Source organism: Macrobrachium nipponense, chromosome 30 (genome assembly GCF_015104395.2).
Source record: "Macrobrachium nipponense isolate FS-2020 chromosome 30, ASM1510439v2, whole genome shotgun sequence".
NCBI lineage: Eukaryota > Metazoa > Arthropoda > Malacostraca > Decapoda > Palaemonidae > Macrobrachium > Macrobrachium nipponense.
This window is the reverse complement of record NC_087218.1, coordinates 6,633,605-6,654,928: the sequence shown is the minus strand read 5'-3', so window position 1 is coordinate 6,654,928 and position 21,324 is coordinate 6,633,605. Positions and strand designations below refer to the sequence as shown.

Genomic DNA, 21,324 nt, shown 5'->3' with positions numbered 1-21,324 from the left:
GGGTCCTCCGGTCGATGCCAAGCAAGCATGGAAAACCAAAGGCGCCAACAAACCACTACTGTGGGCACTAAATGTATGTAATCAACGGGTATCTGATAAGCGATGGCGCGTGTGGGTTACAGGGTCTTATCGCGGCTCCTATCTTCACTCAGGTACCACCAAGCTGCTACTGTGTGCACCTATTTGAGGTGGGGAAGGTGGAGGGGTGGGGGGAGGTGGGGGGAGTTGGGGGGGGAGAGAGAGAGAGAGAGAGAGAGAGAGAGAGAGAGAGAGACCTGCTGTCCTGTCCTCCTCCACCTCCTCCCGTTCTCCGCCTCTAGAGTTCCCCATCTTATTCTTCTGATTCGATCCTTCTGTTCATTTTTTTTTCTTTTGCTTAAGGGCGGTTCACACGCTGCAATTTTCATTTAAAAAAGCTTTTCCTCAGTCGACTCAAACTGAAGTGAAAGTCGGTTACCTTTTTTTTTCACCTTTGCAAAAGCACGGGTCATCATCATCATCCCGACTGCATACCTCATCGTTATTCTTCTTTATAAGAAGTGTTGACATGAAATGAAATGAGGTGCAGTTCTCATCGCATAAGACATTTCCACTTGAAAGAGATATCGTTTGGAACCGAGTCTTTCGTGGGCAGATTGAATCACGTAGGTGTTTTCTAAGCGCGAGAGGTGTTCGTGAACCTAGAGTCACATGATGTCGTTTTGCAGTGGAGTTCCTTATAACGGGTCTTTCTTTCGTCAAGTTTACTGATGAGAAAATTTGCTTCTTACGGGGCTGATGTCTTGCAGCTAAAAGTTCGACTTTTCATACGCGTTTTGCAAATGTGTCACGCAAGATTTTTTGTAATAGGAAAATATTCTGGTAGAATTCAACTTCATTTACCCTGTACTTAAGCTTGTTGTTGATAAAATGAATTTGATTCAAATGAAATTTAACCATAAGTAGCCCTTTGTCTGGTGGGATCGAGGAAGTACGTAACAGGAAACTACAAAATAAATAAGTTTTGTGATACATTGAGAAGGATGGCATGTTTGTATATTATAAGGGGAGTAAACACCCGAATGTAATGTTTAATTTTAAGTTTATCCAAAATGTGCAGACAAGTTTGTTTCCCAGACCCTTGACTCATCTTGGGAACGTTCCGTTACTGATGATCTGCGAGTGGAACTATAAATGTTAATGATGCCTGTATGAACTTTGGAAAATATTGTCTAGATATTGATAGTATTAGCAATCATTGTTGTGTTTTTAGTTAGGGTTAATTTTCTTTGGACTTAACTTTATTGTTCATCAACAATCTAGACTAGAATAGAATCAGTCTTATCACTGACTCGGCTGTGACTTGAAACACTTGACCTGATTTCCAGCGAGTTTTATTTCAGGCGATGTTTCTCTACAGTTTGATTGGCTTCCTTTTCAGACCAAATGGGAATCATTATTATCTCTGAAAAGACTCTGCTCCACTCAGCACCCTTCACCCAAAAACTCCTCGGAGCTCTGAAGCATTTTTTCCTTCGAGATTCCTAAGATTTTTGTTTGAGAACCAAAAGCCTTTCACAAATCAAAGGGGGTGACTTAGGAGTCTCACTGCTATCAGGCCCAATCACTTCAATTTTGTGTTGTGTTTTTTCCTTCGCTTAGTTCAGACGAATGCTGTGAAGACGCGAGCTAGGTAAGGTTTGCAGCTGCGAGAAAAGTTACGGAAAGATGTACTAGAGAACGTTATATTGAAGATGGAAAAGAACTTGGTGGCATTGATGCGGTGTCTTGAATATTTCAGTCTCTGGTGATGACCAGCTGACCTTTTATGTCTTCTAAATGTTCTTGAAAAGTCAGGGAGACGGAGCCTTTGCAAATCAGATGAGAGTGAGTCATTGCAGAAATCCATACTCGTGTGCATTGTAATTCATTTATAAACGCTTTTCTCCGTAGGAAAATGAGTTGATGTCTAATCATTCATTTCAGTGTTAAGGAAAGGAGTACTTCGTGTCTAATTCCCTTCATGTACCCCAACTTTTTCGTTCTTATAAGGCTTTGAAATTTTGACCAGACTTCGGGAGTGACTTCGTAAAAAAATGAGGAAAACAATTGCTTGAATGACACTGAAACTAATGTACCGGGTGGCTGCAGCAGGGTTTTCTATAATCGAAGGTTTTGAAATGTCTTAAATGGGTCTATCCTGTGTTCCTTCTTATTGGTTGCATTTTATTTCATCTATGTCCCTCTTCTGTCGTTAGGTATTCCATGCTCTTTTTCAGCGGTGACTCGTTGTGCCTGACGCCTGTACATTGCAATATACTGTACAAGAATTAAATTTTTGTGTAGGCGTATTGTGTAACACTAGCTTACTATATTGCATAATGGTAGATGCAGTATGTCTCAAGGTGTGAGTGAACTGTGTTCTAAGAGCCTCATATTTTCTGAAATTAATAAGAGCTACAACTGCAATCAATAATAATAGTATTGAATCGAATTCCTCTTTGGCAAAGACCTCTTTCGTTAAGAAAAGCATTGGAGTTCAGTTGGACGCTACTTCATGCTCCCCAGTGTAACCTGTTTTGACATATGTTAGATTCGAAAGATTAAACATTAGCTCTTGGTTTGTGTTTGTTGATGCAGCTATCACGAGGCCAATCTTGTACATTTATCATCCTTGTTGGTTTTGTTTACTGCTGGTTGTGACACAAGTGCGTATAGATATTGTGGTTAGACAGTTTCTGTTACAAATTTATTTATTTATTTATTGCAGCAAAGGATTATTGTGACATTTTTGGACACACTTAATGTATATGCTTTAAGAGCGTTGAAGGGGACGCTTACGTACATAGGATCATGTGTGATGTCTTTGGAATCGTTTATGTAAATGCTAAAAAGCATAAGACAGTCAATATGCAGGACTTGTTTAACATTCTTTGGACTCGCTTATGTCTATACATTGAAGAGCATTAAGAAATAATAAATATATAAATTTGTGCGCATTTGTTGGGTACACTTATGTTTATAGTTTAAGGCATTAAGAAACAGATTTGTGTGGTATTTTTTTAGACATTCTTCCGAATATGCTTCTAAAGAGTAGAGAGAAGGAAAATGTTGAACCAACGAGCGGTTTCGTAAAAGTAAAGAAAAATAGGCTTCATAAGAGTAGAGGACAAAATTATGAAACGGGTGAATACAGTTATGTCCAGTAAGGGAACACTTTAGTCAGAAAGAGACAGTTACGGTGGAAAGCGTTGAAGGTATATCTTAATCGACGAATTTGGCTGTGCCTTCTTAATTGAAGTGTGTATTAATTTTTGTGTGTACTAACCATTATAAAAAAGGCCTTCTTAATTGAACCGTGTATTAAATTTTTGTGTATTAATCATTATTAAAAAATGCCTTCTTTTGAACCGTGTTTTATTTTTGGTGTATTAACCATTATAAGAAAAATTATTCTTAATTGAACCGTGTATTAATTTTTGTGTGTTTAAAAATGCCGTCTTAATTTAACGGTGTACTAATTTTTTGTGTGTATTAACCATTATAAAAAATGACTTCTTAATTTAACCGTGTATTAATTTTTGTGTGTATTAACCATTATGAAAAACGCCTTCTTAATATAACCGCGTATTAATATTTCATTATGTGTATCAACCCTGATAAAATAAAACTCTCGGACCACTGATTAAAACTGCGCATCCATAAAACATAGTAACCGAGAGACGTGTGCAGTCGTCCCTCACTCGTTTTAAAATGGAAAACTTATATTGCCAAGCAGATAGGATCAGTTCGCCTGGCGCCTCCTGGGTTTCTTCGCGCTCTCCGGATTCATGATCAGTCAGCGTAGTAGGCGTTTCATGAACTGAAGTTTTTAAGGGCAACAATCGGGTCTTACTCGAACGATCCATGTTTTCTGACGGTCGCCGGCGTGACTCGTCGTATTCACAGCATCCGGGAATGGACTTGATGAAGGATTTTCTCCCAATGGTTTTCCCATTTTTGGTATTTTAGCAGCTGTACAAACACTTTTGCTTTACAAAAAAAAAAAAAAAAAAAAAAAAATCTTGCCCCTTTTTTTTTTCTTGTTTCGTTTCTCAGGTCGAAATTGAAATCGTTTCGTACACATCTTGAAGGATGGCGATGGCAGATCTTACGAAAACATTACTTTTCCTGTGAGCTTTAAATTTTGCATTTTGGAATTAAGTTTTTTTTTTTCTTATAATAAAACAAAGAATATAATCAGCCTTGCCGGAGTTATAATGAAAATAATCCCAGCAGCATTGAAATTATGCGTAATTGTTTCGTGTTGTTAATTTGGGATCTCGGTAATAGTGATAATTTGAAAACTCTCTCTCTCTCTCTCTCTCTCTCTCTCGCTCTCTCTCATCTCTCTCGTCTCTCTCCTCTCTCTCTCTATCTCTCTTCTCCTTTCCTCCTTCCTCCTCCCGGCTTCTCTCCCCTCCTCCTCCTCCTCCTCTCTTCCGGAAACATAATGCTAATAGGCTATATAATGATTTCTGTGATTAAGTTTGTGAAAATTTTAATGGAATGAAATTCACAGAGCAGGCTTAACTATACAGTACTGCTAATTATATATATATATATATATATATATATATATATATATATATATATATATATATATATATATATATGAATATATATATATATATATATATATATATATATATATATATATATATATATATATATATATATATATATATGTGTGTGTGTTTGCCGGAGAGAGAAGAGGAAGGAGTAGAGAGAGATAGAGATAGAGAGAGAGGAGAGAGAGAGCAGAGAGATAGAGAGAAAATAGTGTGCGTAAGTCAGGTATCAAGTCTCCAATTTCTAGTTCAATCAGGTAACGCCCTCCATTCGAAGAGTCTTATGTCTCAAGTGGAATTTAGAATTAGTCTTCACATTCTCCACCCAGCTTGCTTACTTGAATCATTATTAACGATATCAAATGGGCAACGACTTTGATTACCGTCGTGTTCATGAAGGCCAAGATCAGTCTCTCACTTTAGTTGCACATAATAAGGTATATAAGGCTTGAACCCGGTTTCTATACTTGTCTGATATTAGGCTCCCGCAGAATTTTTTGGCAGAGGAACTGCGAATTGATAAGTAATCTGCCTTTAGGTTAAAGTACGGATTAAAGTTGTTGACCGAGTCGATTAAAGTCTGAAAATGGTAAAGTTTTTCAAGTTTCCATCTGGGATGTTATTTTAATGTTTCCCCCGTAGCGTAAGTTACGGACTGAAGTTTTGTGGACTTGAATATTCATTCAAAGTGAGTCTGTCTTGTGCATGATTATTTTATATAATGTAAATAATAATAATGTATTCCTCTATCTTGTTGAGTTTATTGTAATATTGAGTCAATAAAAATGATAAGAAAAATAGTAAAAACACGTGAAAGTTATTTTTCTTGATTAACAAGGGAATCATTTATTTTGTTGATCTCGAGAAATGTAAACTCATTTAGACATATACATTCAAGTTCCATTGGTGGCACCACCCTCCGATGTCTTTTAATTATTTTTTTTTCTTTTACTTTCCCTGTATTCTTCCACAATTTCTTGTACGTGACTCATAGTATAGACTGGATTCAAGGAAATCTTTATCTTCCCTGGCTGAAAAGTTATAAAAATTTAGCTGTTCGTTGAGCTGCTTTACTTTACTGAAAGTTCTTTGGAGCGCCTCAGTGGCGTGGTCGGTATGGTGCTGGCCTGCCACCTCGGTAGCCGCTAGTTCGAAAATCGGGCATACCATTGAGGTGTGAGAGATGTGTATTTCTGGTGATAGAAGTTCACTCTCGACGTGGTTCGGAAGTCACGTCAAGCCGTTGGTCCCGCTGCTGAATAACCACTGGTTCCATGCAACGTAAAATACCATACAAACAAACTTACGTGTGTTCCGCCATATTATTTACATGTGATTGTGGACATTGGCGATGGTCGTGATGGGTCATAGAGTTCATCTCTGACATCTAAAGATTTTGTCACTCATCCGATATTTTAGAGCATAACAAATCTTTGCTCTCTGAGGCAATAAGCTAATCCTTTATGACTTCGCTGAAGATCCTGAACTTCCTAATGTTGTTCATGTCTTTTGTTTTGCTGAAGCAAGTAAAGTATACAACTCTGTGGCTTCCATATCGTAAGCTTGCCATTCGTCAAACTAAAATTAGCTGCCGAAATAAGTATGTACGCTTCACTCACACTGCCACTTACCAGAGTGCAGACCAAGTTCAAACCAAACCCTTTAGATGAAGATACACATATTAAACCTCTTATGTACCACATACTGTAACTTCAGCGGAAGCAATTTGATTTAAACCAAAGGAGACCCACTGACAGGAAAAAACTCTGGCAATTAATTTGCAACTCACATTGCTCGGTCAATATGCAACTTGGGTGAAGGATTTAGTACTAATTAACTCTCTTACACGAACAAATTGTTTTATCTGTTACATTCCTTTTTGTCTTGTCTGTACACCGTTGGAATTTTCTTATTGGTTTTACTTATCTTATAAAAACGTTCTGCTAAAGAAAGGTTTTGTTTAGAGACGCGGAAACTATCTGTACGTTTCTGTGGATTGCATGATTTCTTTCGCATCATACAACCAGTAGTGTCATGAAGGATGAGTTGAAGCTACTTTAGTGCCTCGTTCTGTGGCTGGTCAGTTCTTTACAAGAAATAACTGAAATGGCCTGAATTGAAACGAGAATAAATAAATTCGAAACTCTCTCTCTCTCTCTCTCTCTCTCCAGAAATTCAGAAGTGATGTTAATATCAACATGAGAATCCTGAGAGAGAGAGAGAGAGTTTATTTTGGATTTATATTACTTTGTTTCATTAGTCTTTTAAAACTGTCAAATAATTTACTTTTCGAATATGAAATGTATGGACAAAGAATGAACGAAAAACTAAAAAAATGTAAGAGTATTATTTTAAAGTGGGGTGAGTCATTGCCAATTCCTAATGTTGCTGTGAATTTTAACCGGGAGCGATTTTGATTACTCATACTCGTTGCGAATTGAAAAAACGGTAAGAAGAAGAAGAAGAAGAAGAAGAAGAAGAAGAAGAAGAAACGAGGCAAGAGGAAAAGAAGTAGGGATATTACAGAATTTTGGCCTCGAGTGATGTCGTGGACAGGGTTTCTGTGGAACGCTGCAATAACGGTTTCCACTCTGCTTGGCCCAAAAACTTGAGTCTGAGAATCATAGTGATTTGGATAATGAATTTTCGCGTCTCATCGATGACAAAAATCCATACCTGGTGTCTAGAAAACTGCTTGTTAATCCACCACCAGAGGATTTTGTGCAAGTTCTTGAATAAGTCGAAATATTATTTCATCGTCCATTTTTAAAAGACTGCCGTTTCATACCTTAGAAGTGTAGGAACAAGTTACTTTAGGGAATGGACATTAATGCTTGTATCAAAGAGCAGCCAGCCTTTCAACTTTTTCATCTTGCAACGTCCAGGTGAACGGTCATTTGCCTTACCTGCCGATCTTATACCTTACCAAGGGCACGTCGGAGCCTGTGAGCCCGAACCTGCTTGCATGTTATCGACTTGATGCTATTTCTCGACGGCATTCGGAGTACCCGATGACCGGTCGTTATTAGCGTGGATTCTCTCTCTCTCTCTCTCTCTCTCTCTCTCTCTCTCTCTCTCTCTCTCTCTCCATCCATCCTTTTCGTTTTTTCGTCAATTGACATGTTATGTTCGTTGCATAGTTTAATACGCCGAAAAATGAAACAATTTCCGTTCTCATTTCTCCTTTCCTTTTTCTTCGGTGTCTTCACTTAGCTCATCCACCCCCCTCTCCACAACGCAAGCGTGAATGTTCTCTAAATTCTTCTTCCTCCTTCTTTTATTGGACTGGTCCCCCCTCCCCCTCTTACTATCATCATCATCATCATCATTATCCTCCCAGCTCTTCTTCTTTCACCGTCGTCGTCGATAGCATAATATGTATAGATAGCCCCCCAACGACCCGAGAGTGGAGGCCAGGCAGTGTTGTTAATCGCCCGCGGCCTGGGAGCAGCAGCTAGCAGCAGCAAGTCCGCTTCCCCAAGCCCAGACGGACCAGCACGGATCTTAAAAGCCCAAATTGCTATGATGAAGAAAGAACTCCGCTGTTGCTGCTGCTTCTTCCTTCAGGATTTCTTGCTCGTGCTCCAACGCTCTCGCGCGCACAAGCCAACCAGCAGCCCCCACATGCGCGTACATAGTCTAAGAGCTACACGTGAAGTTGACGAAAACACTCTCTCCTCATCTCTCTTCTCTCTCTCTCTCTGATGGAATAAATAAGTCTTTGAAACATCCTAAAGCCTACTTGGTAACTCTCTCTCTTCTTGTAACTCCCTTGTAATTCTCCTCTTCGCTCTCTCTCTCTCTCTCTCACTCAGATGGAACTAATAAGGTCTAGATGAGACATCCTAATCCTTGTAACTTCGTCTCGATCTCCTCCTCTCTCCTCCTCTAAGTCTTTGTAATTGTTTAAACATTTCTAATCCTTGTAACTCTCTACTCTCCCTCTCTTTGATGGACTAAATGACGTCTTTGTGAAGACATCCTAATCCTTGTAAACTCTCTCTCTCTCCTCGTTCTTGTAACTCCTTGTAAGTTATTCTCTCTCTTCTCTCTCTCTCTCTCCTCGTGGGACTAAGAATAGGCATTTGAGAACATCCTAACCCTTGGTAACCTCTCTCTACTCTCTCTCTTCTTCTTGTAAACTCCTTGTAATTCTCTCTCCTCCTACTCACTTCTTATTCTTGTAACTCCTTGTAATTCTTTCTCTCTCTCTCTCTCTCTCCTCTTCTTTCTCCTCCTCTCTCTCTTCCATGGACTAATAAGTCTTTGAGAAAACCATCCTAACCCTTGTTAAAGTCTCCCGATGTCTCTCTCTTCTCTCTCTTCTTGTAAACCTCCTTGTTAATTCTCTCTCTCTCTCTCTCTCTCCTCTCAATCATGGACTAATAAGTCTTTGGAGACATCCTAACCCCTTTGCTAACTCTCTCTGCTTCCCATCAGTCTCTCTCTCTCTCTCTCATGTTGATATTAACATCACTTGTGAATTTTGACCCAAAACATTTATATGAAATTTCGTTTTTAAGTATTTATTGGACTGATAGCTGTACCCCACCTAAAAGGGAATCTCCTACAAATTCTGCTCTGAGAGAGAGAGAGAGAGAGAGAGAGAGAGAGAGAGAGAGAGAGAGTTGTGGATTTTGAATTTCTTTGTTCTTAACTACCGTTATTCTGGGTTTCAGGTACTCAGGGTATTCATAGGCCTGGCGGGGTATTAAGAAATTGCTATTCCTTATTATTTTTTTTCTACAACTTGTGTATAGAAAATATGTAAATGAAAGTGTTATTATTACCATGATTAATGTAGCATAAATTTGAATGCAAAAGTTAAACGTCATAGAATATTTCTGTACATAGAACACTGGCGTTCGTTTTAGGAAAATTGTGTTGTTCGATTTGAACCTTCTGGTATCATGTAGACAGCCGAGTGTTTTTGAAAGAACTTTGTACAATTCAGTCATGCATACTAAACACACACACACACACACACACACACCTACCTTGTCGTATCATGTAGACAGCATTGTTTTTGAAAGAATTTTTTACAGTTCAGTCATCCTCTCTCTCTCTCTCTCTCTCTCTCTCTCTCTCTCTCTCTCTCTCTCTCCTGGAAATGTCACTGGTTATGAAATGAGGGTGTGGAGGATTGAATACTAATGCAACCAGCCGGTTGTAGGAAGCTTTTGTATTTTAGAAATAATAAATAAATGGAATCCTTAAACGAGCTCAAAATGTGCCATCCTTTCATTCAAGAAATGTGTATAGTTCATCCTACCCTTAAGCAGATAGCTACTTCTCACAATTCATTTTACCACCGTCTGATGCCTTGGAATGGATGATGGATGAGACGTTGGCCTTTTACCCCAAAACGGGTGAGGAACACTTGCGATTTGAGTAGTTTTAATACCTTCATTATAAAGGCGCCTTCCAGCTTATGACGACATCTGGGGACACAAGGGGAGCGGTGGGTGGGGGGGGGGGGGGAGGGGGTGGAGCCCAGTTGCGGTGAGAATGGGCCAATGAACACTCAATTGACAATCGAGGAAGCGTGTATGGTTTTCTCTCCCCTCTGTACAATGACCGGTTACGAATCACCGCTGAAAAAGAAAAGTAAAAAAAAAGTCTTCCAAACATACACGGACGTTTTCCAAAGGATGTCGGAATCCCGCGAGAGGATTGCGATGCCCCGACGCGAGAGCGTTGTTCTCTAAGGACACCTCCATTATGACCTGGAATTGGAAGTGACAAAAACATGAGCCTCGGCAACCGCGGCGTCATTTTCAATTTTCACCTGTGAGGAGAAGTGACCGCAGGTAAGGTTCAGCGCATACCTGGCGGAGATCCGTTGAATTCATGGGGCGTGGTTACAGCGCCCGAGAAGAATACATGAGTGAGGATTTATGCTCCGAGGACTTATAGGTACATACAGACTCTCTCGGTTCAGAGGGAGTGGGCACAGCCCAGAGATGATAGTAGTTCCTGTAGGCTGTAGTTGTGTTTATGGTGTGAATATGTAAATGTAAATATATATATATATATATATATATATATATATATATATTATATATATATATATATATATATATATATATAATGTAATGTATGTGCCCGTGAAAAGAAAGAAAGAGAATGGTCAGTGTAGACGAGACGCAGAAAATGTATGACTGGTGTGGCTGAAGGTACTTCACAAGGGCAGGTTTTATTGAGAGAAAGGAAGGGAAACCATGAATAGAAAAGGCAAGGATGAGCAGGGACCGTGGAATGGTTTGCTCTTTGGTTTCTGCAATAACTGTTACGTAAATAACCCTTACCATTTGACGGGATGAAGGCGATCGGTATCAGAACAGTCGGCTGTAATTATGGGTGTTAAGTTTTCTCTTCAGTGAACGATTATATAGTGGCTGGCAGAAATGGCGAAAAAAGAGAATGCAATAGATGCTGTACATTTGGGAGCATATATCAAGAGGGGATTATATGTTTTGTTTAGGGCTAATGCATACACATAAAGGCTATGGAATAAATTATCTTGGGCTGGTCTTGCTAGACGCGTATTATACGTTCTTCATTGTAGGCTAGTTTTTTTTTCTTTTTTTAGACGACAGGTATAAACGTTAAGCTGGATGGAGTGGGAAGTTTTTTTTTTCTTTTTTTTTACAGCTTTCTGAAGACACCTGTTTGTTGTGCTTGGCCGTTCCCCGAAAGTTAAAGCTCTCTTTGGTGTTGCAACAAAAACTTCCGTCATAAAATTGACTGCATCCAATCTTGTAAGCTACAGATGATAATGGCGATGTCATCGTCAATTCCAGGCTAAGAAAATTGATCTTCTCTTGTTTTATCTCGAGATGGGGTAATACCGATTTCGAAATTTGCGAAAGTCCAATCACTGTAGTTCATCCTAGATGCGAGGCTGCTAATTACAATAACTCAGCTCCTTGCCGCATGTCTGCCCTTTCAGAGTTTGGCTGATTTGAAAATGAACCTTAACTGGTATTGTGCCGGTTTTGTACGTCCGTCCGCACTTTTTCTCTCCGCCCTCACATCTTGAAAATTACAGAGGCTGGGGTGGGGGTCTTGCAAATTAGTATGTTGATCGTCCACCTTCCAATCATCAAACATACCAAATTGCCTCAGTATTTTTTTTATTTCATTTAAGGTTAAATTTAACCATAAACGTGCATCTGGCAACGATATAGGCCAGGCCACCACCGGGCCTTGGTCAATGTTTCGTGGACCGCGATCACCGAGATCACCGTAAGATAGATTTATTTTCGTTGGCTTTGATTATCCGATGTACAGAAAACTCTATTGCCATTTTTTACTTGTTTGATTTAGCAATCCAAGGAGTACTACAGATCTTTGGATTTTGGATCTCCTCCAATACGAAGAGGATCTTTTACAGGTAACACCAGATGCTAATCTAATTTACGTTGCATAGAATCTAATCATTTTGTCATTTGTTCATGAAAGTCGACTTCCGGCAAGTCTACTCTCATTTCAACCACAACCTGAACGATATTTCATTTATACTTCTAATTTGAGGTCTGTTCGTGGATTGATTAGAAGTTTAATCAATCTAAAAGAATTGATATGAACAGTCCTTTTGAACAGCCTTATGAACAGTCCTTATGAACAGTCCTACAGGTTACAAAATTATTTTGTTTTATTTTCAACGTGGAGTAACGTGCTGTGTATTTCAATTTAGTGTATTAAAATACCGATTTATTTATTTATTTTTCATATTATAAAACGAATCTGTGCAACTTCTTCATCCAAATTATCCTTTTCTTTTGTATGACACACTTTTGCCGTAAAAGAAAAACCAGAAAAATGCTACAATCTTAAGAAATCTCACCTTTTTTGTGGGGTATGAGATTTTTGTGCTAATGAGTCATCTTGGCCGCGACAGTACAGTATAGTACTTCCTCTTTCCATCCAGTGAATGGAACCATTATTATATTAAGAGTGATTTAAACCTTTCTGGATCACCTTTTGACTGCGGTTTTTTGCTCATTCATCTTAGGATTTTAACGACACAGCAGTAAATGATGGTGAACCTGACTGTGTACCCCAGCTCTTTATTGGGTACGAATCAAAGGGAGTGTACCTGGATGCCCCTGCAGCAAGACAGACATGCAAATCTCTTTGGGGAAGATTATAATTAACCGGGTCATTGGATGGAGCCGAACATGACCTTCATTTTACCCCGAACAGTGTTTTATATTTAATACCCTTGAGGACTCATTTTATGGGTATTAAATATAAACAGTGTTTATGTTTAATACCCATACAGACTCATTTTGTGGGTATTAAATATAAACAGTGTTTATGTTTAATACCCATGCAGACTCATTTTGTGGGTATTAAATATAAACAGTGTTCATGCTTAATACCCATGCGGTATTAAATATAAACAGTGTTTATGTTTAATACCCATGCAGACTCATTTTGTGGGTATTAAATACAGTGTATTTTAAACCCATACAGACTCTTTAAGGGCATTAAATATAGAAACAGTGTTTTTTTCTTTAATACTACGCTCATTTTAAGGGATTAAATATAAACAGTTTTATCTTTAATACCATAGCTCTTTTTAAGGGCATAAATACATATTTATCTTTAATACCCCTACACTCATTTTAAGGGATTAAATATAAACAGGGTATGTTTAATACCCATGCGACTCATTTTGTGGGTATTAAATATAAACAGTGTATATGTTTAATACCCATACAGACTCATTTTAAGGGCATTAAATATAGTAAACAGTGTTTTTCTTTAATACCCATACAGACTCATTTTAAGGGCATTAAATATAAACAGTATTTATCTTTAATACCCATACAGACTCATTTTAAGGGCATTAAATATAAACAGTATTTATCTTTAATACCCATACAGACTCGAGGATCATTTGTTTTGCGAAGAATGCCTTAATAGGAGATGCGTTCATAACATCTAATGCGGAAACGACTGAGGACGCCGACATTCGGGTCTCCGTTTCAGTTTTCTCTCTCTCTCTCTCTCTCTCTCGCAGTAGTTCTGCCGTCATCAGTTGCGTATTGTGACAGTCAAGTTCCTAGAAGCTAAACAAATTCTGAATAAAGGAGCGAGTATGAAACGACATGGTAGGAGTGGCGTGGCTGCACAGGTGAAAAAAGAAAACCTTGGTAAAAAAAAAAAAATAAATTAAAAAAAAAAAAAGAAAAGTTGGTCTCGTCAGTCAAGTTAGCCTGACAATGAAAGAAAGATGAACTTTTGTTACGAGGTAAAAGCACACGCACAGGAAATGGTAGGAAGACAAGAAGCAGAGGCTGAAGCGATACTTGGAAGAAGAGAGATTGAAGCCCCGATGCCTTTTGAGGTGGATCCCTGTGTGGATGGTGACACGACGAGGTGGATGGGCACTGATGAGATGCTGCTCCGCCCTTCAGCTTCTCTAACATTTCGTGCTTCGGAGTGTTCCGGGGGCGGGGGTTTTGAGGTGGGGGATCGTCCTTCTATCGCAGAGAGAAATTATTAAAGATGACATTATCATCATTATCATTATGCTCCATCCAAATCAATTATTTTGTTATAGTATTTGTCTTTACGTAGGAAGATGGTTTAGCTTAACAAATAGTAATTTAAGATTTCTGTTTTACTGGAAGCCCTCTCCACCCCATCGAAGGAATACTTACCTAATGACCTATCCAAATGCTTCAAGTTAATGTTAACTATGGTTATTTACGAGAAAACAAACTTGCAATGGTGCAAACAATTATGATTGGTAGCACTGGAGATTTGACTATTTCAGCTGTGCAACATACTTTGAAAATCATACGCTAGCTTGATTTATGAGAGAGAGAGAGAGAGAGAGAGAGAGAGAGAGAGAGAGAGAGAGAGATCCAGTGATTTACGAGGACTTGATGACACTGTTTAATTTTGTCTCATTTTGTTTGGCATTTACGCATTTGCTTAACTATCTACGTAATATAGTGGTGAATGGCTGAATGTGTACAGTAAGCCTATCTTGGTTAGTGTCTGTTGGGTACAATGAAATTCTCTCTCTCTCTCTCTCTCTCTCTCTCTCTCTCTCTCTGAAGAATGAAAGGACGTCTGGGGTCACCTTGAGGAGAAAGTTGAAAATGTTTTAGATACTTGGGTACATAAAAGTCGAGAAAGAAAGTAATGCCAGCCGGGTTTGTTATACGGCACTTGTAGTCTGAAGGTAAGATGCCAGCCGTACCCCTCCCCTACATAAAATCTGGCCCTACCCCTTCATGATAACGGGTGGAATATGAACGGCGATCGTTGTATGTTTCAAATGGGGACTTTTATTTCTTGGAAGCTATTTTTTATTTGTATGTATTACATCTATAAATATGCTTCGCGTATACACACAAGTTTTCCAACGCATGTTTGCATTAAATAAATACATTATGCAAATGTGTGAAATAGAATTGGTATACATACGGTATACAATTAACACACACAATTACACATATGTATAAGAATATTTAATGTATGTATGTAGTATATGTAAATACATTTGTGTGTGTGTAATTGTAGGTGTAAGCGTATAGTTTATTTCTCTTAAAGGGGGCGCCTCAGTGGCGTGATAGGTATGGTCTTGGCCTGCTACCTCGGTGGCCGGTCGCGAGTTCGATTCTCGGGCATTCTACTGAGGGGTTAGAGATGTGTATTTCTGGTGATAGAAGTTCACTCTCGACGTGGTTCTGAAGTCACGTAAAGCCGTTGGTCCCGTTGCTGAATAACCACTGGTTCCATGCAACGTAAAAACACCATATAAACAAGTTTGTGATTGACGTCGGAAGCTGTTTATAATACGAAGTTTCCACGATTGAGGTTTCATTGGTGCATCATGCTATGATCCACTACAGTTGACTGACTATAAGGCGATCAGTTTTATAGGTCAATAGATATTCGGTGGCTTTTAATAGATAGTGTCCAAGTCGTTCAGCTCTCAACCTGGATTTGAACCGAGTTCTATAGCTCGCTAGTGACTGGCATATGCTGTCACATGACACCGTGAACCCCCAGATCTACCCATTTGTTTATTTTTATATATGTTTGCATATATACATATATGTGTGCATAATGTATGTATGTATAGGGTGGTCTACGACAGTTCTAGGCATAAACGTATAGAATTTCTGGCATCTCACCTAAAGGACTTCAATGCACTCCAATTGATAGCCAGCTAATGGGAGCAGTAATCACTGCAAACACCTCTTCCCCCCTTCCCCCTCCCCCCCACCTAGAATTGTAAATGAAAAGAAACGCTGAAATTTGAATTTTTTCGAATCCTCTCCGCAAAGAACAAGGTTGTTGCTCTTGTGTAAGTTTATGCGACTCGTTTGGAATGTCTAAAAAAAGAAAAGAAAAAAGTTTTTATTACGTCAGTAGAGTTTATATCAAACGTCCCCGTTAGTCCCTTTTTGCCCTTCCTGTAGACGGACAAAGCGAGAAACCGAAAAGAATTCGGCTTCAACAACAAATCTCGACAGACAATATGGCTGTTGCATACGTCTTTTAACAACAGCCACTCGCTGGCTGTCCCGTATGTGAAAATGTTGAGAGAACATTGAAACCAAGTCCTTGAATACACTCAACGTTCGGGAAAAAAAATGCGGAGATAAAATTCGAGCTGTGACAAAGAACTTCGTCATTGGAGGACAGGCGCTGACGTCCAACTTCATCATAATTGGCCCGATGGAATCAACAACCTTTGGGACGAGAGTAGAAAATAATAAGAGGACCTTTGTATCAGCCCTGCTTTTCAGGCGCACAAAGTAAAACTCGCCGTGATTATCTAAAGAATATGTTTCACAGAACTTTTATATAGAATCCAATAGCGGGGAAAAGTGGACGACAAACATCAAACGTGTTTGGGAAGCGCACGTCATAGTTCACGGATTTCGTAAGTTAAACTTTTTTCTAAGTGTGGTATTCGATTTACGGTCCTCGTAGTCGGCTAAAAAACCCGTCACATTTTAGCTGACTTGAATAAAAACCTTCCAGAATTTCTTAGGTTAGAATAAGAAGAGATCAGTGCGGCCTCCTCTCGGCCTGAAGTAAATCGGTTACAGACTCTTTTTCGAGCCTTTTCATGGCTTCATAAAATAGAAGACGTCGCAGCCAGAGGCCGATGAACTTTGTCACCCTGAGCCAGGTATTATAGTCACATTAACGACTTTTCTCGTATTGTTAAAAGACTATCCATAAACCTGTTATCTTTGAAAGAAACGGTAATGGTCCAGTGGCGTACTTTTAACTCAAATCACACACTCGAATCCTTGCAGTTTTTTTCTTTTATTATAAAGATAATATCTGTATAAATAACTGTATATATATATATATATATATATATATATATATATTATATACATATATACAATATATATACATAATACATATATATATATATATATACACATATATATACATATATATATTCTATATATATATATATATATATATATATATATATATATAATTAATGAAGGCAATAGTGGTAACATTTGGCAAATTTTTCATCATATGTGTATATACAAAAGAATTGTAATGGCATTTAGGTTCTACAAAAATGTACAAGATCATCACAACAAATGCTACCACAAGGTACACAAAAGTGCCTCAGTGGCATGCGTGGTCGACATGGTGTTGGCGTGCCACCTTGGTGGCCTCGAGTTCGATTCTTGGGCATTCTAATGAGGAGTTGGAGATTTGTATTTCTGGTGATAGAAGTTCACTCTCGACTTGGTTCGGAAGTCACGTAAAGCCGTTGGTCCCGTTGCTGAATAACCACTGGTTCCATGCAACGTAAAAACACCAGACAAACAATCGAGCAAACAAGGTACATAAAAAGTAGCGTCCTTGGGACAATTGAAAAATAAAGAACGTCAGTTTTCGGGTAGTTCTTCCCAGTCTCGGTTCTCATCTTGTAGGGATAATTATGGCGAATGATGTTGAAATCTGCCAGGTCGGCAACGGGTCTTGTTTATAGGAGGACATCAGAGAGCGTTCCTTTTCCACAGATAATAGAAATACGAAGACTTTAAAAGTCTTTGCGAGAGGAAAATAAGTTTCCTTGCAATGTCACAAATATCAGTAGGCTCACTTATGGAACCTTCACGTGGGAGATAAACGATGAGGAAATATCACTACGAAAGTCATATTTTAACTGTATAACTGAAAAAAAAAACCGTTCTAACAAACGGCACGGACGCAGCAGAAGGAAGATAACAACGCCGTAGCTCAAAAGTAGATGCAAGTTTTTTTTGGAGGGGCCACGTTAATGAGGCGTCCTTTAGAACTTTATCGCCCGTGGCTGCTGCAGAGTGGAAAGTGCCAAGAACTGGTGGAAATATGGTGTCATCCGCATAGATGGATGTGTCAGTCATGGGTGAAGTATATATATGCGCTGTGCTTTCTTCGCAGGTAACGAGATTTAAAGCTACGTTTTAGCTTTTCTCTCCAGATCGGATTTATTGTCTGCCGCATGATATTCTAGTGGCTCTAGAGTAGTTTCAGTTATATACCATCATTACAACGAGCACTAATAATAATAGCGATGAAAATGATGAGGATAAAGCAGAAGAGACAGTAATGATCATAACTATTGGGAAACAGATACGCGGTACACAGTATGTTGTTATATTATTTTAATGAAATAACATTCTCACAGACATCACCGTGGATATGTTTCCCCATCTTAGGTCTAGTGCGATTACGAGATTTTGATAGTGATAACAATACTCAATAGTGAGGACTTAGTAAGAAAAACAATTACACAGAAGAAGAAACGTGTGCCTTTGTAAAAAGTAAACTATCTTAGGACAGGTGGTTGTTAAGAAATTTATATAAAGAAAAAAATGGCAAAACTATTTAGCAAAAAGTACATTGATTTTGCCTTCTAATTCTTTCTAACCCATAGTAATCTGTATATATTGTATGTATATTTAATTTTGTAATATCTTGTAACATCCTACCTACTATGTAATGAATGTGATATTTTTCTAATGAAAGATAAAAAAAAAATGAGGACTTGGACGTCCTTTTCAGGTTGAACAACATGATTATATTTAATAATAATAATAACTGTACCAGTAATAACATGTTCAAGATCATATAAACTCCTTTTGAATGTTCTCGCCGCTGCTCGTGCGAGGAGGTCACGGTCCTACGAGGCGACATTGCATAATAGGCCTGTTGGTAGTCTACGGGATCGTTGATACCAATCGCATGGCAGTAGACCAGGTATGTGAAGTATGTCGGACGAGTTACAAGTATGCTAATAGAATATACCTGTCTGGGTATGCCGTGCTTCATGTGATTACGTAACATGGTTCTATTACTTGCATCTCAGCCACCGCACTCGGTTGGTTGTTTTTGTTTGCTTTGCGGAGGGCATGTAATTAGGGCAGACTTTGCCCCCCCCCCTCTCCCCGTCTATTCGGTATCATGATTTCTCTTTTGCCTTCCCATGCCCAGAACTAGCTAAGCTCGGCATTTACTATAACTTTATAGATTCATTTCAACGTTTATTTCATGAACTCGTTCCGATGTTTTAATCGTGTCACAAGCATTTCCCCTTGTCAAATTTCAGACGCTGTTTATTTTAAGGTTTGTTTGTTTACTTTTTGTTGATGTGACGGGTAGACCGAACAGATGCGCGCCTTTTGGATGGAGCGGTGAAATCCAAATTCCACAGTCAGGAGTAATGTGCCTCTTTTTTTTTTTTTTTTTTTTTTTTTTTTTCTCCTGTTACACTACACATTTCTTTCTGCTCCTCCCATGCGTAGAAGGGGGAAATTTTTTAATAGTTTCTTAAAATATTTAAAATTCTGATAGTACCCTAGGTTTAAAAAATACTTTTGAACAATCACAATTTCGAACTATATATATATATATATATATATATATATATATATATATATATATATATATATATATATATATATATATATATATATAGTGTGCGTGTGTATAATTATCCTGGCAGGTGATTTGGTAGAATTCATCGCGAAGAAAACGCTAACTTTTTTTCTTTTATTAAAAGAATACATTAAATGCAGATTTACAGTTATTTCATAGTATTTACATGAATTTACATTGGTAATTTTTCTTCCTTCCAGGACTTGGATCAGACTAGGAAACCGAAATGTTGCGAAGAAGTGTTTTTGCGATGATTTCAAAGATGGACTGTGACTTCTTTCATATATCTGAGCACCCGAGACTTTTCCTTGTATGAGTAAAAGGAAAAGTCATGGGTGCTGAGAGTTATATTCATATTTTTGTGGCAGATAATATAAAAATGTAGTGTCTGATATGTGTGTGTGTAAAGCACTGGGTTCTCGTATATATATTTCAGCAATTTCTGTCGAACATAACGCATAGATGGTGGTATCACTTACCGTCATCACCTTTTACAGATTATATGCTGTCAAGTTATATTTTCGATTGAACAAGTAATTTCTCGCAAGACGATAACTGATTTCAAGGAAGAGAGATTGTTTTGTGATGAATTCTCAGAGAGAGAGAGAGAGAGAGAGAGAGAGAGAGAGAGAGAGAGAGAGAGAGAGAGATTAAGTAGGGGTAATGAGGAAGATGGCAAAGAAAAACTTGCATTCTCAATTATACCATTACCCCACTAACATTGACCGGAAAAATTCTTGTTTGTAGACCATTGTTTACATTGGGTGAACAATATGGATAAGGTTATGTTTGGTGTCATTTCCCGTTTGATAGAATAACTACCCGAATTTAGGGAAAGATACCCCCTTCCCTCACGAATACCCTCTTTCATTTAGAAACCCCCTTTCTCTGCCCACTCCCCATCCTTCAGGGAGAGTCCAGGGAGAACCTCTGGAGTGTAGCCGCACCCCTTCCGTAGTGATACCACTCCCCCCCCTCCCTCCCCCCAAGACAGTTGGGCACCAACATTTGCAGTGAAAGCAAGTTCGAATCCAGATACAAAAGATACATTCATTTGACCTTTTTATGTCTGGATTTCATTCCGATGGAGGTACTTTTTTTTTTATTCCGTCGCTTTTCACTCGGTTGGTTAACGTGGAAGCCATGTGATGTTGTTTGGTAGTTAGTGCTAACTCCGACTGTTAGAGTGATTTTAAAAGATTGTTTATTATATCACTGCTGCTGCGATCATTATTCCCACTAAGAATGATGAAAATACAGCTGAGGTTAATATTAAACAGAGATTTCTTTAAAGAATGACCATTACAGTTACCTTAAGAATCTGTAATGAAAAACATTTCAATTAAATTACAATTACACCGGAAAATCTTTCTGGGAAACTTGAAGGTAGTTAATGTATACACATAGTTTTTTTTTTTTTTACTCAGTTTTGGCGTCAAAATATCATCGGTGACCAGTACTCCAAGGTTCTAGAAATGAGTATTTGTTTTTATTCCAGGCCAAGTACAGCAAGACAGAAATTGAGAATGGTTTTGCTGAATTCGCCCAAACCATGTAAGTACGACAGCCAATGGAGCTTCTGTAGATAGTTAAATATTATTGCAGCAATTGAAGTAAACGATAGTAAAATAGATGCCGTTTCCAGAATCTGGAATCTGTGAATACATGAGAAAAAGAATAGGTTGCACGCAGACTAGAATAAGCAACATAGATTAGGGCCTATAGTTTGATAATGTTGATAGAAAATTAAGGAAACCTAAAAACGCTGTCTATTTTTGGCAAAATCTAACATGACGTGTGT

The 21,324-nt window shown here is 38.4% G+C and overlaps 1 protein-coding gene across 1 annotated transcript in view; it reads left to right on the top strand.

Moving 5' to 3' along the window:
• The window catches only part of LOC135202242 (uncharacterized), a 764,586-nt gene that overhangs the window by 346,621 nt on the left and 396,641 nt on the right, over positions 1-21,324 (top strand). The window contains exon 4 of the mRNA XM_064231512.1: positions 21,022-21,077. The gene's annotated coding sequence lies outside the window, so the exon portion shown is untranslated. The remainder of the gene's footprint in view (positions 1-21,021; positions 21,078-21,324) is intronic.